The sequence below is a fragment of the Bos taurus genome, chromosome 28, assembly GCF_002263795.3.
Source record: "Bos taurus isolate L1 Dominette 01449 registration number 42190680 breed Hereford chromosome 28, ARS-UCD2.0, whole genome shotgun sequence".
In the NCBI taxonomy this organism is placed as follows: domain Eukaryota; kingdom Metazoa; phylum Chordata; class Mammalia; order Artiodactyla; family Bovidae; genus Bos; species Bos taurus.
In genome coordinates, this window is record NC_037355.1 from 16227920 (window position 1) to 16244619 (window position 16700).

Consider the following 16700-nt stretch of genomic DNA (forward strand, 5'->3'; position numbering starts at 1 on the left):
AGAATGATTTCATCAATGTTACTGGAACAGTGAAATCAGCAGTAACTTTAAAGACGATATCCATCTCAGTGGAGGAACTCTAATATGGAACACTATTCCTGACACCCTGATTCTATATGTTTGAGTCCCTTTTACTGTGCATTCCATCACACAGACATTATTTGAATTTTGCTGTGACTCATAAAAATGTCAGTAGTGATTATTCCAGACCATTGTGATAAACAGTTCTTTCATATAATATGCTTGCCCATAAAGAATTTGAAACAAAAAAGGCATTGTTTTAATAATACATCAGAATCTTGCTGAAGAGGTTGTTAGGAGAGAGCTAACCAGCTTTTCCCCAATGAAAATTTAACATGCTCTTCAACAAATTTCCAAAGAAATGATGTCAATGCAGTGCCAACAGAATGAGAGACCTACAATGCAGTATTTAGAAAAAGACTCATATGAAGAAATAAAGAATGAAAATTCGTAGGGTGTCATCTGTTGTTTTTGTCCTTTTTTTAATATGCTCTTGGGGGAAAAAAATGTAAACTGGACAATTAGTGAGTCTCCTTTTGACACCAAACTCGAAATCCCACCCAAGAGATAAGTGCTAAAAATTTTGGTATCTCTTCATAAATTCTTTCCTGAATATACGTATGTGTCATTGTCCATCTCCTATATATATATACACACTATGCATATACTCTGTATATACACACGATATGCATATACTATATATCCATATCTTGTGGGGTTTTCCCACTTAAATATAGATATTAAAGACTTTCACATAAAGTGCTAGATAGTAAATTATATTTTTAAAAAGACGCAGGAAACAAATGTATTATATTTAACTTCTCAATCAGTGGTCTCAGCTCTGACTGAAAGGTAGAGTCATCAGAGGACTGTTTAAAAAATACTAATGTTAAGAACCTCTCCCAGATCATGAATCTGTATTTTTAAAAGCCCTCTAGGAGAAGTCTAACATTTATCCAGTGCTTGAGTGCCAAGATGATGGCACTGAATTTCTTCAACATGCTTCACAAGATCAGTGCACACTATGCCACCATATGCAGGGAGATGGCTTTTGTTTTTACCAATCCATATTCATTTCAGACAAGAACACAAAAGAGAAGTTCAGAAACACCCACACCCAAATGAGTTCTTAATAAATACCACTTCATAAACCAAAAGTAAAATAGCATATAAACTTCCCTAAAAATAAGAAACTTGGGAATATCAGATTTTTTTCAGGGGATGTTATTAAGAGAAAAGACTCTCCTCACTTGAATTCAAAGTCCTCCTTCATCCAAGCAGAATGTCCTCTGGAGTTCATTTCAAAGAGCACTTATTGAGCTGCCAGGCGTGCTACACACTAAGGACCCAGAGAAAAGAGACTGCAGAAGATCACTGCAGATCAGTTCCCCATGCAGTGGATGTCCGAGTGTCATTTCTGCCAGCTAAACTCCCTCTTCAAATGCAATATAAATGGATACTCAATGTCTCAGCTTTGCAAGGGAGCTGCCCTAATTCAGGTGGCAAAGAAGATCAGATTCAGATTTCTACAGAATTGATGCTTCTGAACGCTGGTGTTGGAGAAGACTCTTGAGAGTCCCTTGGACTGCAAGGAAATCCAACCAGTCAATCCTAAAGGAAATCAGTCCTGAATATTCATTGAAAGGACTGATGCTGAAGCTGAAACTCCAATAGTTTGACCACCTGATGCAAAGAACTGACTCACTGGAAAAGACCCTGATGCTGAGAAAGATTGAAGGCAGAAGGAGAAGGGGACGACAGAGGATGAGATGGTTGGATGGCATCACTGACTCGATGGACATGAGTTTGAGCAAGCTCCAGGAGTTGGTGATGGACAGGGAAGCCTGTGCTGCAGTCCATGGGGTCGCAGAGTCAGACATGACTGAGTGACTGAACTGAACCCTATAAACAGCAGCTAGTTACCCCCAGATACCATGAAGAACCCTTACGTATACCAAAGAACACACTATAAGAGAGTCTAGCCTAGTAAGTCAATGGCCATCACACCAAACTCCAGACTAAACTACAGTCTAGAGCAGTACTTTCCAAAAGGGGTTATGTGCAAAATGATCCACAGGGATACAATACAAAAATGCTGAAACTATATTTATTGGCATAGACTCCCAAAGAGCCTATTTTGTGAATTTTATAATGTAAATATTCATTGGTAGAATAATTTATACAATCTATAATTTCACAAATTATGCTGAAATGTATGAGACTACCATTTCTGTAAATAGAAACTGAGAGAACATCAGCATTTCATATGGTTCACTCTAATATGTATAGTTAGAAATTATGTGCAATTTCCTATGGTTCAATTTATATATTAGGGCTGCTCAGTCTCAGCATTATTGACATTTGAGGTGACATAGTTCTTTGTTTGGGGGTTGGGGGGGAGTGCCCTATGCATCCAGTATGTTTAGAAGCATCCCTGGCCTCTACCCACTAGATATCAGTAATACATTCTCCTCCCCAGTTGTAATCAAGAAAATGTCTTCAGATGCTGTCAATTGTTCCCCAGGCATGCAAAAACATCCCCTTTGAGAACCACTGTCATACCCTGAGTGAATGGACTGCTTTTTTACTAATGGACTGAATGATCAAAATAGTGGGGACACCCTGGCCTAAATAACAGGGATGGTTGCCATTAACATTTATAATCATGCCAAGATGCTAATCCAACGTGGACACTTTCATGAGTTTCATATTTGAACCACCTGTGAAAGATAAGACAGGTCCACCATCACCACAAATGACTGCGATCTACCAGCTCACCATGGATGCTCACGAGAGCACCATGCTATCACAGCAAGCAAAGACCTATTCGCAGGGGAACGCAGAAGCTGCTGCTCTTCCGAGCGAAACTAGTGGTAGACAACGAGGGTGAGAGAAAACTTGTCTGTGGAACAGTAAAAACAACCATCTCAGGCCAGCCCAGTGTGCAGTGCATTCTCCAGCAAAGGCTTCCAAAGGCTCTGAACCCTGGATCACAGAACGTTCTTAAATGTTTATGGTTAATAAACAGCAGGAGAGTGCCATCAGGAGCCAAAGCACTGTCTTCCCAGATGCAGACGGTGGAAGAGTCACAAATGGATACTCCATGCATCACCCCCACAAATTGATGGAGGCTTCATCAACACCACTTATTTTTGAAAATAAAAATGGGTGATATATGTTCTACTTAGGCATACACACCAGGGTATGTACCTATAAACATACAGTGCAGAGTTCATATTCCTCCTTCTAAAGCAAAAAATGGCAAAGTCCTAACCCATATTTATTGACTCAGGTTGTCTGATGGCACATTCATTATTAAAGAAACAAATTAAGCCATAAAAATATTAGTTGATCAGCTTTTAATCATGATTGCCTTGGTTCTCGTGAAGCACTGGCCTATATTGTAGATGTGACGATATAGCTGTTAGACATCATCACGAATCTGTACACAATACACCAGCTCTGTTACATTTTAAACAATTTACAAATATATAAAGATACATGACAGACATTTTTGAAGTCTTTACTTAAAAGCCTCAGAATTCACTTTCTGTCTCAGGCGTTAATATTTTGAGATATGAGTGGGAGGAAGTGTGGGTAGGAGGGAATGCTCAAAAGGAACTGAATAAAAGCTGGCATTAAATAGGAGCTGGGATTCCCCCACTCCCACCTCGTGCCTCTGAAGGGGAAGAAAAGAAAAGTTGAGTCACAAGGAAGCCTGCCCCTGGCCTGACCCTTTTGTGCAGGTCAACCTTTGCCAGAGCCCCACCATCCAGGCCCTATCCCTAAGACGGATGCCCAGTGGCTTCCCAACAGCGGCTTCTGTTGGGAGAACTTTAGAAGACGATGACTTAAAAGGAGATGTCAGCATCTTCTTATTCAAGTCAGGTCATAAAAGAAAGCTCATAAAAAGCCATAAAGTATTCTTTTGTTCTCCTGGAAAAAAAAAAAAGTTAGCTTTCAGAGTTCCATTTCTTTAAGCAGGATTATGACTGTTCTATGTGAGTGAATAATAAAGAAACTAAACTTTAATTATAATTCACTTGAACTAGAACTTACTGTGAGGCAAGTACTGTTTTAAATATTTTTATGCATGTAAATTATGTTAATCCTCAATTTCATTAATCCTCACCAAAAAAAAAAAAGACAGAAAGTCATTATTTTTATCCCCATTTTATATACAAGAACACTAAGGCACAGGTCTGACTAGAGTAAAGGAATGAAGCATACAGGGCTCAAGTGCATGACTCTGAGAGGAACTCCTCCTTGAATTTTGTGCCTTACGTGCCTCATTGACATCAGCCTAGAATGAGCCCTTCTAAGGAAGAAGCAGGGTCCATGCAGATTGGGACAGCTGGATCTGGGCTTTGAACCCCCACGTTTTCACACACATCCTTAAACTGAAGATATTCATGAGGGAAAAACACAGGGTGCTGGAATTAGTAAGAAGTGAAATAATACCTTTATTAAGTTAACACCTTAGTGCCCTATTTACTATCTATAAACCTTAATTTCTCTGAGCCAGATGCTACTTCTGTGAAAAAACATGATGACACCCACCAAAATGTTGCCTCCTAATGATTGAGTTTAAGACCATGTTAGTCAAAGTCTTGGCCGCCAAGGTGTTCACAATAGCTATTACTCTCCACCCTTCCTTACCCATTAGAACTCTTTGTCTAATATTTCAATGGGAATTTTAAAAAGATATTTTACACAGATCAAAACTAAACTTTTGTTCTTCTTTACTCAGAATCAATGAGAATATAATTATGGAACAATGCCAGAAGGTGATCTCTTGAGGAGCTAATGGAGAATATAAGGCAATTTGCTCAAACATGAGGTTTTTGGACTTTGGGTGTCTGCTCTTTGGTTTATTTGTGGATACCAGAACTGGAAATTCAATTACACCCATCAGGAGGAGACTGTTTAAACAGATTATGGAACAATCAGGTGATGAGTACTACGCAGCTGCACACAAAGAACCGGGAGTCCTCCATGTATTAAAATGGAAAGATTCCACAGTATATTAATTTGGTTAAAGTACAGAGCAGTGAGGGTTAGCATTTTAATTAAAAAGAAGGCTTAGTGGGGCCTGCCTGGCAGTCAATGGTTAAGACCCCGGGCTTCCAGTGCAGAGAGCGAGGGTTTGATCCCTGGTCAAGAAACTAAGACTCTACATGCTGTGTAGTGCAGCCAAAAACAATAAATAATAAAATTTTAAAAAAGAAGGTTCTGTATATGAACACTGATATATGTATGCCTGCGTAAACATAAATATCTCAGGAAGATACACAGTTTACTAAGAAAAATCACTGGCTGTCTGCCAGAAGAGGTGATCTCACGTAAATAAGTCTGCCATCTGTTTAGGAGCTCAAAAGCCATCACCACAGCATTTGAGATCAGTGCTGAGGGCAAGAACCAGCATCACCCAGAGCCTGTTAGAAAAGCAGATTCTTGGTCCCATCCCAGACCTGATGGAGAGGACTTCCTGGGAGCTGGGCTAGGGACCTGCCTACAGAAATGCTCCACGTGATGTTAACGACCCCTCAAAGCACAGGTCTAGAATCACTGACTCACAAACAATTCACTGATTGGCTGTGGACCCACCTGGACAGGTTATTTAAAACAGGTTCCTGGGCCCTATTGTTACAGACTCAATAACAATATCCAAGATGAAACACAGGAATGTGCATTGGTTAAAAGCCTGGCTCTGACACACAACCAGAGCCTAAGAATCACTTCCTAAAACCAAAGTCTTCTGTGATAAGCCAAATGTTTCACTGCAATGAATTGCATATGGCAGTGGAAAGAAACTCAGTCCTATACCTGCTTCTTGCCATTCGTTAAGCTTCTTCTCAGTTGAGCACGTGTGGTAATAATTAATGTTGTACAATGGATCTTAGACTTCAGCATCCATCAGAATGACTTGGAGGGCTTGTTAAAACACAGATTGCATTATCCCAGCTGCAGTTTCCCATTCCGTAGGATGGGGAAGATGGACTGAGAATCTACATGGCTAACAAGGTCCAAGTGATATTATGGCTGTTGCTGCTGTTGTTGTTAGTACAAACACTTTGAAAACACCTTCTCTGGTCCACTGGTTCTCAGCCTGGATGCTACATGCCCTTTCCAAACATGCTGCCAAATATGGTTACCACATATAATAATTTTTGCTAATTGAAGATGCAAAATTTTATGGGTATAGGTGTGAGTCAGAACTTTAAGCTGAGCAGATTACATTGTGCAATTTGAAAAAGGTACACCTGATAAAGGTAATTAATAAGAGGTGTGGCTAAATATTTAACAAGTACCCTCAGGAGTGTGTAACAAAGCTGAATGAGGGCTACAAACAGTTTTTCTCAACCAGCAGAAAGTTCATACAGTAAAAAGTGCAATAGACATGACCTTGGGCAAACTTCGGGAGATGGTGAGGGACAGGGAGGCCTGGCGTGCTGCAGTCCAGGGAGTCAGAAACAGCTGGACAAAACTGGGCAACTGAACAACAAAAAGCGTAATATGTAGAAATCCAATTTAATATCTTAAAATGTTTCTCCAACATTTTTGCATATAGAATTGATCTCTGAAGGCTAAAGGATAGTAAGTACTGTTCTGATGAGGACATCTCCTACCTGTCCTGTCTGATGACCTTGCTGCCCGATCTGGACTGGGCTATGAGACCAAAAGAAGGCAGCGTCAGGCCTAGGTCACACAGGGGCTCCCTGGCTATGTAAATGAAGGAGGGACTAAGATTGATTAAATTTTCTGAGACCCTGCTTATTTAACTTATATGCTGAGTACATCATGCGAAATGCTGGGCTGGATGAAGCACAAGCTGGAATCAAGATTGCTGGGAGAAATATCAATAACCTCAGATATGTAGATTACATCACCATTATGGCAGAAAGTGAAGAAGAACTAAAGAGGCTCTTGATGAAATGAAAGAGGAGAGTGAAAAAGTTGGCTTAAAACTCAACATTCAGAAAACTAAGATCATGGCTCAGGTGCCATCACTTCATGGCAAATATACGGGTAAACAATGGAAACAGTGAAAGACTTTGTATTTTGAGGCTCCAAAATCACTGCAGATGTTGACTGCAGCCATGAAATTAAAAGACGCTTACTCCTTGGAAAAAAAGTTATGACCAACCAAGACAGCATATTAAAAAGCAGACATTACTTTGCCAACAAACATCTGTCCAGTCAAAGCTATGGTTTTTCCAGTAGTCATGTACAGATGTGAGAGTTGGACCATAAAGAAGGCTGAGCACTGAAGAATTGATGCTTTCAAGCTGTGGTGTTGGAGAAGACTCTTGAGAATCCCTGGACTGCAAGCAGATCCAACTAGCCCATCCTAAAGGAAATCAGTCCTGAATATTCATTGGAAGGACTGATGCTGAAGCTGAAAGTCCAATATTTTGGCCACCTGATGTGAAGAACTGACTCCTTGGAAAAGACCCTGATGCTGGGAAAGATTGAAGGCAGGAGAAGAAAGAGACAACAGAGGATGAGATGGTTGGATGGCATCACCAACTTGATGGACATGAATTTGAGTGAGCTCTGGGAGTTGGGGATGGAGATGGAAGCCCGGCGTGCTGCAGTCCATGGGGTTGCAAAGAGTCAGACAGAACTGAGCAACTGAACTGAAACTAGATCTGTGTGATGCAGGAAGAGCCCACAATTTTCCAGCTGAAGAAGCGATGAACCACCACAGAAAAGATGCTCAGCAGCTCCCAGCGGTCAATGAGAGCCAGTTTCTCCTCCAGGCAGGGTGCTCCTCTGCAGCCGAGCCCAGGCGCTTGCCTTGTCTAATCCACTAAAGCACTCCCACACATATCAGTAAGTGCTTCTCAGAAACAAAAGATAAAGCGAGGGGATAGTATGACCTCATAGTACCCCGGGAGGTGGGGTTAAGAAGAAGATATTTCTGTGGGTTTTGGAGGATGCATCAGTGACATTGCAAAAAGCAGCTGAGTGTGAGAGGTGAGGGAGGAACAAAGTACAGAGGAAAACCGAATTCATTCCTGACCTGGTTATTTGTAATGCATGTCATTTTTGTCATGAGCTGGCCTGAATTATATTTAGGAAATGGTTGTTTTATACTCCAAAGGTCATTTTTTTTTGTCCTACCACACAGCTTATGAGCTCTTAGTTTCCCAACCTGGGACTGAACCCAGGCCCCAGCAGTGGAAGTGCTGAGTCCTAACCACTGGACCACCTGGGAATTCTCCCCAAAGGTAAATTTGTAATGTAAAAAGATTACTTCAGGGGGAAGAAAACTGGGGAGAAGGACATGGATTGTTCTCAAGTCTCTTTATGCCATGTGACTTTATCTAGTTGCCAGAAAGACAAGACTTGAAAACCATTCTCTCGTTTATTCAAATATCAAGAATTCTTCTTATCACACTTCATATATGAAAATAATCAATGAGAAATTAAGAGTTTTTTTGTTTTTATTGTTTTATTTCAAGCCTTATTCCAGTGGGTTTCTTTTTCCAATTTTTATTTTTCTGTCATGACACACTTGAGGTTTTATGCCACACTTATCACTATGGACGTGATTCTCAAGAGGGCCATATTAGAGTCTCCAGTTGGTAGTAACAGTCACTGCTCTAATATTCCAAAACAGTAGCAACAATTACAAGAGCATGCTGATTTATACAACCAGAAGAACCAGGGACATAGCGCTCCCCAAGTTCAAGGATCCCTCCTGCATATAATTTTCTCCACATGTGGAAGCAACAAGGAATACAGGGCAATTTCAGCGCCATGGAGGTTAAATCCTGAGTGGATGGCTCACCAAGTCATTTGCTTCTGCATACGTACCTTCTAGAATTCCAAACACATCGATGTCTTAGGAAAATTACAGATTACTCAAGCTAACTTGGGAAATGCTAGAACTCTGCTGTTCAATTTGCAAAGGTCAAGAGCCAACTCTACAGTGAAAGATATACTGATGTTCTAAACTGCAATACCAATACCAAGAAGCCTTCAAGATGTATATTTGCTTACTACTTGAAATTGATTGAGCCCTATGTATAAAAATTAGGCACACTGAAGAAAAATATTAATAATAAAATATGTGTGCATGCTACATCACTTCAGTCATGTCTGATTCTGTAAGTCTGCCAGGCTCCGCTGTCCATGGGATTCTCCAGGCAAGAATATTGGAGTGGTTTGCCATGCCCTCCTCCAGGGGACCTTCCTGGAGGTAGACCAGGGATAGAACCCATGTCTCTTACATCTCCTGCAGGGACAAGAAGGTTCTTTACAACTAGCACTACCTGGAAAGGCCCATAATAAAATAAATAAATAAATAAAAATAATAATATCTCATTACAGTAGATCAGGGCATTATATGTGCAACAACCTAAATTTCCTCCAGGGGATATACGGTACAAAGTTTCCATTTCTCAAAAGCTTGTCAGTTCTACCTGTGATTATTAAAAAATTCTAAATTAGAGCTATTAGTATATGTGAGAAAACTGTAATTAGTCTGGAATCACAGTCATTAGCCAGGTGTAACAGTTAAAATGACAACTTCCTATCTTCAAGTATGGGGAAAATACATGTCTGTTATTAACTACAATTGGTGAACTACTGGCTTATAACAAAAGTCCCAAGGCTGTAAGATGCAAAAATATTTCTCTAGCCTTTCAGCCAGGAACAAACTCAAGAAAAGAACATCAGCAGGATCAACCAGTGTCAAACAGGCTCCTTCACAGAGTCTCAAAACCAAACCCAATTTCATCACAGCTGGGTGAATATCCACACGACTGCAGAGGCCAGCTGTGCTCAATGGCGCTGGGGCTGCAAAGCTGCTACTACCTTGAGACACATTTTTCTTTTCATCAAACCACTGAGCCTTGCCACCGGAATGGAGGTTAATTATCTCATTGGAAAAGACCCTGGTGCTGGGAAATTTGAAGGGCAAGAGGAGAAGGCAGCGACAGAGGATGAAATGGTTGGATGGCATCATCAACTCAATGAACATGAGTTTGAGCAAACTCCAGAAGATAGTGAAGGATGAAGCCTGGACTGCTACAGTCCATGGGGCCGCCAAGAGTCAGACATGACTTAGTGACTGAACAACAATAGGCTGATGACCTGAGATGACTGTATTTGTCATTTTTAAAACAAGGAAACCTTTTCCTCTGATGTTTGCAGTTTCATCATCACTCAGTGCCAGTGGGCTTTTAGATTCAGCCCAGATATTAAATTAATACAATACGTGAGCCAAGTCCTGACTGGAAAATTCCTTACTGTCCATTTCTCTAGTTTATTAGCAGTAGAAGAAAATAAGATCATCAGAAATTTCTGATTCAGTGATGTCTGGCCAAATCAGTCCTCTCTGGGCATAGGCTCGCTTTATACTTCAGAAGGCTCTGGAAGCTGCTTCATCTGAGGAGAACATCATTCTTTTTTTTTTTTTAATCACAATTTGCAAATACAAATTAGCTCTATGTAGTCCATGGGGTCTCTAAGAGTCGGACACGACTGAGTGACTTCACTTTTACTTTTCACTTTCATGCATTAGAGAAGGAAATGGCAACCCACTCCAGTGTTCTTGCCTGGAGAATCCCAGGGACAGGGGAGCCTGGTGGGCTGCCGTCTATGGGGTCGCACAAAGTTGGACACGACTGAAGCGACTTAGCAGCAGCAGTAGAATAACATGACATCATAGCCTAATGTTATCAGTAAGGAAACTATGTATCCTTCACTTGGTTCTTCAGTCCCTAAGGAGTGTCTGCTCATTGTAACACTATGGACTGAAGCCCACCAGGCTCCTCTGTCTATGGGATTTCCCAGGCAAGAATACCTGAGTGGGTTGCTACTTCCTTCTCCAGGGGATCTTCCCAACCCAGGGATTGACCCTACAATCTCCTGCTTGGCAGGTGGATTCTTTACCACTGAGCCACCTGGAAAAGCCCATCCTTCACTTTACTTAGCAATAAAGAAAAGGGGCCTTAATTTCTTGGCTTGATATTGGTCTTAACTCATGTAGAGCTGAATGGAATCCACTCTGGACCTTGAATCCTCAATCCCCACTCCCCATCCAGGGAAAACATTGGTCGGGGGGTGGGGAATGAAACAATTTTAGATATTATGCATTATTTTTCTACAGAAAGCACAGATTGTCATACAGAATATGAAAAGATATACAATATATCTATCATATTAAAATTTTTTGGGGGAGGAGGCAAATAGGAAAATATGTCTAAAGAGGCTCCTTACATGTGGGATAATGAAATAATCGTTGAGAAACAATACTCTGGGTATTGGCAAAGTAACTATTTGAAACCTCCAGCCAAAACAATCATAATACGTACTTTGGAAATAACAATTCATTGTTTAAATTCAAGCTTTCGATAACAATCAAATTATTTTCATCTTGAGGATAGACACTAGAAACTACAACAAAATGAAATAATTTTATATTGTTATATTTACAAAGGACTTGTGTCCTTGTTAGGTTAGGAATGACCAAACACTAGTTTTGCTAAGTTGATTATTTCATTTTTCAGGAATTCACATACTCTTAGTATTTCTATCTCTTCTTAAATATAGTAAAACCTACATAATTATTTTCTGTCAAATTCCTAATCACAGATACACTTTCATAACTGCTGATGAAAAACTTAACAAACTTATTCTAAAGATGCAATAACCTGCATCCCTTCTATTAAACTCCAGAATGTTTGTTGTGCAGAATAATGCAAAAATTTCAAAAATATGCATGAAAAATTGAGAAAGCCATGTACTATTACAGTGAGGCAATAGCAAAAGAGACAAATACCGCCTGCAGCTCATCTGCTTCCTCCTTCAAAACTTCTTTCAAATCAAAGTCTACAAGCTAAACATAAAAATATTTCCCTCATTTAATAGGCAAGTTTCTAAAATGATTTTTATGTAAAGAAAGAGATATTATTTTCTGAGTATCCAATAACATACTCAAAATAAGTTTATGCACAAAATTCCCTTTTCTGAGCTGTTTTCATGCCATTAACATATATACACTACTGTACAGGGATGGGGGAGCCTGGTGGGCTGCCGTCTATGGGGTCGCACAGAATCGGACACGACTGAAGCGACTTAGCAGCAGCAGCAGCATATTTAAAAAAAGGATAATCAACAGGGACCTACTGTATAGCACAGAGAACTCAGACTCAATATTCTAAAATAATCTATATGGGGAAAGAATCGGAAAAAGAATGGGTATATGTATATGTATAACGGAATCACTTTGCTGTTCACCTGAAACTAACGTAACATTATAAATCAACTACACTCCAATATAAAATAAAAATTAAATTTAAAAAAGATGAATTATATAAACAACAAAAAATGGCCACTTCTGCCTTAGAAGAAAAGGTAAGCAAGAAGCTTCCAACCCACTAACTGCAGGTCAACTGTTAACAGACATCTCCACAACAGAATGCACCTTCTCTAATGATAAGCCATGTCTCCTTTCTTCCAGTTTCTTCTTCTTGAAATAATAGTGCGTCTGAGAATTAAAGAACCAAGTAGGTCTGCTGGCCTTAAGAACTTTTCATTTGCTTTATGCAAGAGTAAATCATGCTCACAAAAAGGGACTGACACTCTTCCAAATTAAAGTAATCCCAATAATTACCATCAAAGTTCCTCAGTTGGCTGAAACAAAGCCAGCAGAAGCATTAACCTAAATGTCTGCTTCAGCAAGAGTCAGAAAATGCTAATGCTGACATTCTGCTTCAAGAAAAATTAAACAGGAAGAAAATGGCACACACAGAAATCACGTATCAGTAGAAGGATTTGTAAAAAATGAAAATGTGGGGAAAAGATTTTCCACATTCAACTAAACAAGAGTTTTGTTTTCAAGAGGGGGCTGTCATTTTGTAGAGTAAAAATAGCTATCTTATTTTCCAAAACAGCATTGTCATAGAGGTTCTGCATTTTTAAGCACTGATATAAGATTTGGGGAAAATTTTTAAAGTGACATGTTAAACAATTCAGCAATTTAATGTAATGCAAATGTAGTTTTAGATTTTCCATGTATCTCTTGAATATACTAATTACTTTAAGATTATGATATAAAAGTACTTTTAAAGAGAACAATGGAGATCATCCTCAATTGAGAATCTCAAATTGCCTTTGACTGTGTGGATCACAACAAACTGTGGACAATTCTTCAAGAGATGGGAATACCAGACCACCTTACCTGTCCCCTGAGAAACCTGTATGCAGGTCAAAAAGCAACAGTTAGAACTGGACATGAAATAACATACTCTTTCGAACTTGGGAAAGGAGTAGGTCAAGGCTGTATAATGTCACTGCTTATATAACTTAAATGCAGAGCATATCATGAGAAATGCCAGACTGGAGGAACCACAAGCTGGAATCAAGATTGCTAGGAGAATAATCAACAATCTCAGAAATGCAGATGATACCACTCTAATGGCAGAATGTGAAGAGAAACTAAAAAGCCTCTTGATGAAGGTGAAAGAGGACAGTGAAAAAGCTGGCTTAAAACTCAACATTCAAAAAACGAAGATCATGGCATCCAGTCCCATCACTTCATGGTAAATAGATGGGGAAACAATGGAAACAGTGACAGATGTTATTTGGGGGGTGGGGACGGGCCTCCAAAATCACTGCGGATGGTGACTGTGGCCTTAAAATTAAAAGATGCTTGCTCCTTGGAAGAAATGACAAACCCAGACAGCATATTAAAAAGCAGAGACATCACTTTGCCAACAAAGTTCCGTATAGTCAAAGCTATGGGTCTTCCAGTAGTCATGTAAAGATATGAGAGTTGAACTATAAGAAGGCTGAGCACCGAAGAACTGACGCTTTCAAAGTGTGGTGCTGGAGAAGACTCCTGAGAGTCCCTTAGACTTCATGGACATCAAACCAGTCAATGTCAGAGGAAAGCAACCCTGCATATTCATTGCAAGGACTAAGCTGAAGCTCAATTCTTTGGCCACCTGATGCAAAGAGTTGGCTCATTGGAGAAATCCCTGATGCTGGGAAAGATTGAAGGAGGGAGGAGAAGCAAACAAAAGAGGATGAGATGGTTAGATGGCGTCACCAACTCAATAGACATGAGTTTGAGCAAACTCCAGGAGATGGTGAAGGACAGGGAAGCCTGGCTCTCTGCAGTCCATGGGGCTGAAAATAGTCTGACATGACTCAGTGGTTGAATAACAACAACAACAACAAATTGCCACATAGGAATCTCTCTCAGGCACAAAAAAATAGAATAAGTGATGGTGCTGAGGAAAGTTTCTGTGATATAAACCACCAGATTAATCAATCTTAATACACATATATATAATTCCAATACTATATATACTCCAATATATATATAATTGTCATATATATATATATCGTCATTGGTCAAAAGAAGTTTGCTTTTGAAATTTACAAAGTGTACTTACAACATTCTATATTAAGAAAATTAATTATTGCTCAAATGAAATAAATATTATTGAAATCATTACATATAGAAGTAAATATTTTCATAATTGATTTTTTTTAAATATGAAATTCTGTAATTTCATCACCCATATTAATATAATCTCAAATAAAATATGAATTATAAGCCACACTTAACATCATGGAACAAACAAGGTGACATTTCATTTTCTTTCATGTCACAATTTCATTTGTGTACAATGACTAAGATGCTCCTATAATGTGTGATTCATGATGAGTCATTCTTACGGAGGAATAAATTTAAAATATAATATCAAAATGAATAAATTCTAAACTCTTTTTAAATAACAGTAAGGACTCTAAGCTCATCAAAACCACTTTTAGAGAAATGCCATTTTACTCTGAGCAGGTCAAACATGGTTATAATTTTGTGTTATTCTTTAACCATGAGGCTAATCATGGCTTCATATTTGGGCTGGGTCACATGTCCTTTGACAGTTGGTTTTAAAAGTAGAGTAGATATTTCAGGACGATGATTGAAATTGAATATTATTGGGCAAAGCAAAGGTTCTGTGGTGAATAAGAATAACAGATAAGGGGAAATTTACAGAATTCCAATTAAAAACAACCTACTTGTAAAGTAAAAAAAAAATAACAATAAAAATACTGAAATTAACCCAGGCATAGGAACCAGAAGGCCTGGGTTCTATAGTGAGATCCATAATCTACTAGGCTTTTGGCTTAGAACAAAGTACAAAATTCTCCAGTATCCCAGTTAATGCTTCCACCAAATATGATTCTTGACTTCCTTACCCAGGGTGGTTGCTGTGAAAATTAAATTAATAAAACCATAAGCAATTTAAAGCTGGCAAATCCTATTTAAAACAGAAAGTAGTTAAAGATATGATTTACCAAATAAGAGAGTCAAATACACACATAGGAGAAAATAACTCCCAGAGAAGCCTGAAATGTACAGTTTCATTAGTCACTAAAAATATTCATAGGACAGCCTCTGCAAGATATAGGAGCATCTCTTATGTCTGCCCATCTGTGTATTCATTCAACATGTATATACTGAGTGCTGACTAAGCAAAGCACTATTTTAGGCCCTGGGATTATAGGAATTAATAAAATGAATATTTCCTTATGCCACAAAGCTAACATTTTAGTGGGAGCAAAAAAAAAAAAAAGTAGTTCAAGATCAAATGCTATGAACTAATCATGAGAGGGGAAGTCTTGGGGAAGGGGCACATTTTGGGTGGGCGGGAAAGTGCTTGCTGAGACAGTAACACCCAAGAAGGAGAACATGAATGGTAAGAAGAATCCTCCGGGCACATCAGTACTCCTTTACCTCAGTTCCCTGACAATCGCGAGGTGAACACATGACTAAGCCAACCTGTGAAATAGTCTGTCCCAGGAATTTGGAATCAGGACTTCAAAACTGTTTGCTCTTAAAGTAGCTGAACCAGGCAGTGATGTAAAGATGGCTTATTTATGTGTAGCTTATTTATGATTGGTGGGCTGAGACTATGGATCATCCAAAGAAATGAGCACAGAGGAGAGATGAGAAACAGCTTGGTCCTGGGGAGATGGACTGCCCTCAGTTCTGCATGGTTTTGCACAGGTTCTAATCTCTTCTGAGGTTCCAATGTGTTTTACAGCCATGGGGTCCATGAGGTCCATCTGGATCCTTCAGATAAATTCTTCTCCTTTTGGCTTCAGTTCAGTTCAGTTCAGTTCAGTCACTCAGCCATGTCTGACTCTTTGTGACCCCATGAACTGCAGCACGCCAGGCCTCCCTGTCCATCACCAACTCCCAGAGCCTACCCAAACTCATGCCCATTGAGTTGGTGATGCCATCCAGCCATCTCATCCTCTGTTGTCCCCTTCTCCTCCTGCCCCCAATCCCTCCCAGCATCAGGGTCTTTTCCAATGAGTCAGCTCTTCGCATGAGGTGGCCAAACTATTGGAGTTTCAGCTTGAATATCAGTCCTTCCAATGAACACCCAGGACTGATCTCCTTTAGGATGGACTGGCTGGATCTCCTTGCAGTCCAAGGGACTCTCAGGAGTCTTCTCCAACACCACAGTTCAAAAGCATCAATTCTTCGGCGCTCAGCTTTCTTTTATAGTTCAACTTTCACATCCATACATGACTACTGGAAAAACAATAGCCTTGACTAGACGGGCCTTTGTTGACAAGTAATGTCTCTGCTTTTTAATAATGCCATCTAGGTTAGTCATAACTTTCCTTCCAAGGAGTAAGCG

General features: G+C 39.6%; 1 protein-coding gene and 1 non-coding gene across 4 annotated transcripts in view; both read right to left on the reverse strand.

Moving 5' to 3' along the window:
* Positions 1–16700, reverse strand: part of ANK3 (ankyrin 3) — a 749833-nt gene that overhangs the window by 531379 nt on the left and 201754 nt on the right. The window lies entirely within an intron of this gene.
* TRNAG-UCC (transfer RNA glycine (anticodon UCC)) lies at positions 8172–8242 on the reverse strand. The gene has a single exon. It is a non-coding gene; the product is annotated as a tRNA-Gly (tRNA).